The following is a 7,164-nucleotide window of genomic DNA, read 5'->3' as shown; positions in this document are numbered from 1 at the left end:
TTAACGAATATTTTCTAAGTGCCAACGGCTGCTCCGCCTTAAAGCGTCCGACTCGGCTGGTTCCCGATGTCGGCCAGAACAAGTGACAATTCGGCCTCTTCCCCTGGAGGTCCTTTCAAGTTTAACGAATATTTTCTAAGTGCCAACGGCTGCTCCGCCTTAAAGCGTCCGACTCGGCTGGTTCCCGATGTCGGCCAGAACAGGTGAAAATTCGGCCTCTTCCCCTGGAGGTCCGTTCAAGTTTGGGGAATATTTTCTAAGTGCCAACGGCTGCTCCGCCTTAAAGTGTCCGACTCGGCTGGTTCCCGATGTCGGGCAGAACAAGTGACAATTCGGCCTCTTCCCCTGGAAGTCCGGTCGAGTTTGGCGAATATTTTCTAAGTGCCAACGGCTGCTCCGCCGTAAAGCGTCCGACTCGGCTGGTTCCCGATGTCGGCCAGAACAAGTGAAAATTCGGCCTCTTCCCCTGGAGGTCCGTTCAAGATTAACGAATATTTTCTAAGTGCCAACGGCTCTTGCGCCGAAAAGCGTCCGCCTCGGCTGGTTCCCGATGTCGGCCAGAACAAGTGAAAATTCGGCCTCTTCCCCTGGAGGTCCGTTCAAGATTAACGAATATTTTCTAAGTGCCAACGGCTCTTGCGCCGAAAAGCGTCCGCCTCGGCTGGTTCCCGCGGTCGGACACAAAATGTGTCAATTCGGCCTCTCTGAGGTACCAGGGGTGGGCTTTATGTACTTGGTCCCCCCACTTAGTGTACTCATCACTTTACCCCCCTTTCGCAAAATATAGTCGGCACGTATGTGCAGAACTGTTTATTTTCATTTCAAAAATTGTCTGAGTGCCAGCGGAAGCTGTCACACGAACTGTCCGAGCTACCACGGTGCCCATCCCGGGCAGTGACGGCAAAAGGCCGATGTGTGTTTGATGGAAGTCTGAATAATTTCTAAGTGCCAACGGCTCAACCGCCGTAAAGTGTCCGCCTCGGCCGGTTCTCCCGGTCGGCCCGAACGAGCGAAAATTCGGCCTCTTTCCCTGGAGGTCCGGAACATTTTGGCGAATATTTTCTAAGTGCCAACGGCTGCTCCGCCGTAAAGTGTCCGCCTCGGCTGGTTCCCCCGGTCGGCCAGAACAAGTGAAAATTCGGCCTCTTCCCCTGGAGGTCCGGAACATTTTGGCGAATATTTCCTAAGTGCCAACGGCTGCTCCGCCGTAAAGTGTCCGCCTCGGCCGGTTCACCCAGTCGGCCAGAACAAGTGAAAATTTGGCCTCTTCCCCTGGAGGTCCGGAACATTTTGGCGAATATTTCCTAAGTGCCAACGGCTGCTCCGCCGTAAAGTGTCCGACTCGGCTGGTTCCCCCGGTCGGCCAGAACAAGTGAAAAATCGGCCTCTTCCCCTGGAAGTCCGGCCGAGTTAAGGCAAATATTTCCTAAGTGCCAACGGCTGCTCAGCCTTAAAGGGTCCGACTCGGCTGGTTCCCGATGTCGGCCAGAACAAGTGAAAATTCGGCCTCTTCCCCTGGAAGTCCGGCCGAGTTAAGGCAAATATTTCCTAAGTGCCAACGGCTGTTCCGCCGTAAAGGGTCCGACTCGGCTGGTTCCCGATGTCGGCCAGAACAAGTGAAAAATCGGCCTCTTCCCCTGGAAGTCCGGCCGAGTTCGGCGAATATTTCCTAAGTGCCAACGGCTGTTCCGCCGTAAAGAGTCCGACTCGGCTGGTTCCCGATGTCGGCCAGAACAAGTGAAAATCCGGCCTCTTCCCCTGGAAGTCCGGCCGAGTTAAGGCAAATATTTCCTAAGTGCCAACGGCTGCTCAGCCTTAAAGGGCCCGACTCGGCTGGTTCCCGATGTCGGCCAGAACAAGTGAAAATTCGGCCTCTTCCCCTGGAAGTCCGGCCGAGTTAAGGCAAATATTTCCTAAGTGCCAACGGCTGTTCCGCCGTAAAGGGTCCGACTCGGCTGGTTCCCGATGTCGGCCAGAACAAGTGAAAAATCGGCCTCTTCCCCTGGAAGTCCGGCCGAGTTCGGCGAATATTTCCTAAGTGCCAACGGCTGTTCCGCCGTAAAGAGTCCGACTCGGCTGGTTCCCGATGTCGGCCAGAACAAGTGAAAATCCGGCCTCTTCCCCTGGAAGTCCGGCCGAGTTAAGGCAAATATTTCCTAAGTGCCAACGGCTGCTCAGCCTTAAAGGGCCCGACTCGGCTGGTTCCCGATGTCGGCCAGAACAAGTGACAATTCGGCCTCTTCCCCTGGAAGTCCGGCCGAGTTAAGGCAAATATTTCCTAAGTGCCAACGGCTGTTCCGCCGTAAAGGGTCCGACTCGGCTGGTTCCCGATGTCGGCCAGAACAAGTGAAAAATCGGCCTCTTCCCCTGGAAGTCCGGCCGAGTTCGGCGAATATTTCCCAAGTGCCAACGGCTGTTCCGCCGTAAAGAGTCCGACTCGGCTGGTTCCCGATGTCGGCCAGAACTAGTGAAAATCCGGCCTCTTCCCCTGGAAGTCCGGCCGAGTTAAGGCGAATATTTCCTAAGTGCCAACGGCTGCTCAGCCTTAAAGTGTCCGACTCGGCTGGTTCCCGATGTCGGCCAGAACAAGTGAAAAATCGGCCTCTTCCCCTGGAAGTCCGGCCGAGTTCGGCGAATATTTCCTAAGTGCCAACGGCTGTTCCGCCGTAAAGAGTCCGACTCGGCTGGTTCCCGATGTCGGCCAGAACAAGTGAAAATCCGGCCTCTTCCCCTGGAAGTCCGGCCGAGTTAAGGCAAATATTTCCTAAGTGCCAACGGCTGCTCAGCCTTAAAGTGTCCGACTCGGCTGGTTCCCGATGTCGGCCAGAACAAGTGAAAATCCGGCCTCTTCCCCTGGAAGTCCGGCCGAGTTAAGGCAAATATTTCCTAAGTGCCAACGGCTGTTCCGCCGTAAAGAGTCCGACTCGGCTGGTTCCCGATGTCGGCCAGAACTAGTGAAAATCCGGCCTCTTCCCCTGGAAGTCCGGCCGAGTTAAGGCGAATATTTCCTAAGTGCCAACGGCTGCTCAGCCTTAAAGTGTCCGACTCGGCTGGTTCCCGATGTCGGCCAGAACAAGTGAATATTCGGCCTCTTCCCCTGGAGGTCCGTTCAAGATTAACGAATATTTTCTAAGTGCCAACGGCTGCTCCGCCGTAAAGTGTCCGACTCGGCTGGTTCCCGATGTCGGCCAGAACAAGTGAAAATCCGGCCTCTTCCCCTGGAAGTCCGGCCAAGTTCGGCGAATATTTTCTAAGTGCCAACGGCTGCTCCGCCGTAAAGCGTCCGACTCGGCTGGTTCCCGATGTCGGCCAGAACAAGTGGAAATTCGGCCTCTTCCCCTGGAGGTCAGTTGAAGTTTAACGAATATTTCCTAAGTGCCAACGGCTGCTCCGCCGTAAAGTGTCCGACTCGGCTGGTTCCCGATGTCGGCCAGAACAAGTGAATATTCGGCCTCTTCCCCTGGAGGTCCGGAACATTTTGGCAAATATTTCCTAAGTGCCAACGGCTGCTCCGCCGTAAAGAGTCCGACTCGGCTGGTTCCCGATGTCGGCCAGAACAAGTGAAAATTCGGCCTCTTCCCCTGGAAGTCCGGCCGAGTTCGGCGAATATTTCCTAAGTGCCAACGGCTGTTCCGCCGTAAAGAGTCCGACTCGGCTGGTTCCAGATGTCGGCCAGAACAAGTGAAAATCCGGCCTCTTCCCCTGGAAGTCCGGCCGAGTTAAGGCAAATATTTCCTAAGTGCCAACGGCTGCTCAGCCTTAAAGTGTCCGACTCGGCTGGTTCCCGATGTCGGCCAGAACAAGTGAAAATCCGGCCTCTTCCCCTGGAAGTCCGGCCGAGTTAAGGCGAATATTTCCTAAGTGCCAACGGCTGCTCAGCCTTAAAGGGTCCGACTCGGCTGGTTCCCGATGTCGGCCAGAACAAGTGAAAATCCGGCCTCTTCCCCTGGAAGTCCGGAACATTTTGGCAAATATTTTCTAAGTGCTAACGGCTGTTGCGCCGTAACGTGTCCGACCCGGCTGGTTCTCCCGGTCGGCCCGAACGAGCGAAAATTCGGCCTCTTCCCCTGGAGGTCCGGAACATTTTGGCGAATATTTCCTAAGTGCCAACGGCTGCTCCGCCGTAAAGGGTCCCACTCGGCTGGTTCCCGATGTCGGCCAGAACAAGTGAAAATTCGGCCTCTTCCCCTGGAAGTGCGGCCAAGTTAAGGCAAATATTTCCTAAGTGCCAACGGCTGTTCCGCCGTAAAGGGTACGACTCGGCTGGTTCCCGATGTCGGCCAGAACAAGTGAAAATTCGGCCTCTTCCCCTGGAGGTCAGTTGAAGTTTAACGAATATTTTCTAAGTGCCAACGGCTGCTCCGCCGTAAAGCGTCCGACTCGGCTGGTTCCCGATGTCGGCCAGAACAAGTGAAAATTCGGCCTCTTCCCCTGGAGGTCCGTTCAAGATTAACGAATATTTTCTAAGTGCCAACGGCTGTTCCGCCGTAAAGCGTCCGACTCGGCTGGTTCCCGATGTCGGCCAGAACAAGTGAAAATTCGGCCTCTTCCCCTGGAGGTCAGTTGAAGTTTAACGAATATTTTCTAAGTGCCAACGGCTGCTCCGCCGTAAAGCGTCCGACTCGGCTGGTTCCCGATGTCGGCCAGAACAAGTGAATATTCGGCCTCTTCCCCTGGAAGTCCGGCCGAGTTCGGCGAATATTTCCTAAGTGCCAACGGCTGTTCCGCCGTAAAGAGTCCGACTCGGCTGGTTCCCGATGTCGGCCAGAACAAGTGAAAATCCGGCCTCTTCCCCTGGAAGTCCGGCCGAGTTCGGCGAATATTTCCTAAGTGCCAACGGCTGCTCAGCCTTAAAGTGTCCGACTCGGCTGGTTCCCGATGTCGGGCAGAACAAGTGACAATTCGGCCTCTTCCCCTGGAAGTCCGGCCGAGTTTGGCGAATATTTTCTAAGTGCCAACGGCTGCTCCGCCGTAAATCGTCCGACTCGGCTGGTTCCCGATGTCGGCCAGAAAAAGTGACAATTCGGCCTCTTCCCCTGGAGGTCCTTTGAAGTTTAGCGAATATTTTCTAAGTGCCAACGGCTCTTGCGCCGAAAAGCGTCCGCCTCGGCTGGTTCCCGCGGTCGGCCGTAATAGGCGAAAATTCGGCCTCTTCCCCTGGAGCGACCTCCAAATTTGGGCGAAATTTTTTCTAAGTGCCTAAAGGTACCAGGGGTTTGGGTACCAGGGGTGCATTACCAACTGGTCTTTTGTCAACCCATGTACTTTTTCTAGAGTACATGGGTTGGTCCCCCCACTTAGTGTACTCATCACTTTACCCCCCTTTCGCAAAATATAGTCAGAACGAGCATGGGGGACGCAATTGTTTTCCATGCAAATCAATTGGGCCTGGTCCGAGCGCTGGTAACGGCCGCCAGCAAGCGTCCCCTGCTCGGATAGCAGAACTGAAGAAGGCACGGCACTTCCAGAGAGAGAGAAAATTTTCTAAGTGCCACATTTCTCAAAAATTTTCAAAGTGCCACATCTCTCAAAAAATTTCTAAGTGCCACATCTCTCAAAAAATTTCTAAGTGCCACATCTCTCAAAAACTTTCAAAGTGCCACATCTCTCAAAAACTTTCAAAGTGCCACATCTCTGAAAAACTTTCTAAGTGCCACGTCTCTGAAAAATTTTCTAAGTGCCACAGCACGGCTGTGAAATATTCAAAGTCCTACAGGCATTGGCAGAATGCGCGGACGGCCGTCTGCTCCCGGCGGCCGCCGCGAAGCTACTACCCCCTCCCGGGGACGGCTGTCTGCTCCCGGCAGCCGTCCTTACCCCCCTCCCCCGTTTGCACCGCCTGAAGTTAGACCCGCCTTGGTAGGGCCCCCACCGGCCCCGGCTCGCCGGCGTTGGGTGGACGGTTCCTGCCCACTTGCGGGTCCCGGTCGCTTGGCAACCGACCGGGGAGGACCAGCCGCCTCCTTAAACACAGGCTGGAAGGGAAATCCGGTCAAGCTACGGAGGACCGGCCGCCTCCATAAACTCAGGCCGGAAGGGAAATCCAATCAAGCTACGGAGGACCGGCCGCCTCCTTAAACACAGGCCGGAAGGGAAATCCAATCAAGCTACGGAGGACCGGCCGCCTCCATAAACTCAGGCCGGAAGGGAAATCCGATCAAGTTACGGAGGACCGGTCGCCTCCCTAAACACAGGCCGGGCAAAAATCCACGAATGGCCCGTCAAGGGTAGAAGGTCATCCAAGGAAGGAGGTACCGGCCGCCTCCTTAAACACAGGCCGGGCAAAAATCTGCGAATGGCCCGTCAAGGGTAGTAGGTCATCCAAGAAAGGGGGTACCGGCCGCCTCTATTAACAGGCCGGGCAAAAATCTGCGAATGGGCCCGTCAAGGGTAGTGGGTCATCCAAGGAAGGAGGTACCGGCCGCCTCCTTAAACACAGGCCGGGCAAAAATCTGCGAATGGCCCGTCAAGGGTAGTAGGTCATCCAAGAAAGGGGGTACCGGCCGCCTCTATTAACAGGCCGGGCAAAAATCTGCGAATGGGCCCGTCAAGGGTAGTGGGTCATCCAAGGAAGGAGGTACCGGCCGCCTCCTTAAACACAGGCCGGGCAAAAATCTGCGAATGGCCCGTCAAGGGTAGAAGGTCATCCAAGGAGGGAGGTACCGGCCGCCTCCTTAAACACAGGCCGGGCAAAAATCTGCGAACGGCCCTTTAAGGGTTCTGTCTCATCCAAGAAAGGGGTACCGGCCGCCTCAGAGGCCGGAGCGAAGGGGGCGAAAGGCTGTCGATGGGGAAGGATCGGGGCCACGGCTAATCTAGCGATGCCCGCGTCGGGCGGTCACTCCGACGAATGAGCGGGGCCGAATCCGGCGCGAGGCGGCCTTCAGGCACGTGGTTCGAGACGACCTCACCCGGCTCTAGCCCGGAGGATCGGAGGCAACGGCCGTCTCCTTAAGCTAAGGCCGGACGAAAATCTGCGGATGCGGTCCATCCAAGGCAGACGGAGGTACCGGCCGCCTCGGTAAATAAAGCCCGGGCAAAAATCTGCGAACGGCCCGTCAAGGGTTCTGGCTCATCCAAGAAAGGGGTACCGGCCGCCTCAGAGGCCGGAGCGAAGGGGGCGAAAGGCTGTCGATGGGGAAGGATCGGGGCCACGGCTAATCT

This window comes from Syngnathus scovelli, unplaced genomic scaffold (assembly GCF_024217435.2).
Source record: "Syngnathus scovelli strain Florida unplaced genomic scaffold, RoL_Ssco_1.2 HiC_scaffold_120, whole genome shotgun sequence".
In the NCBI taxonomy this organism is placed as follows: domain Eukaryota; kingdom Metazoa; phylum Chordata; class Actinopteri; order Syngnathiformes; family Syngnathidae; genus Syngnathus; species Syngnathus scovelli.
The sequence above is the reverse complement of the archived record's forward strand: the minus strand, read 5'-3'. Positions refer to the sequence as shown.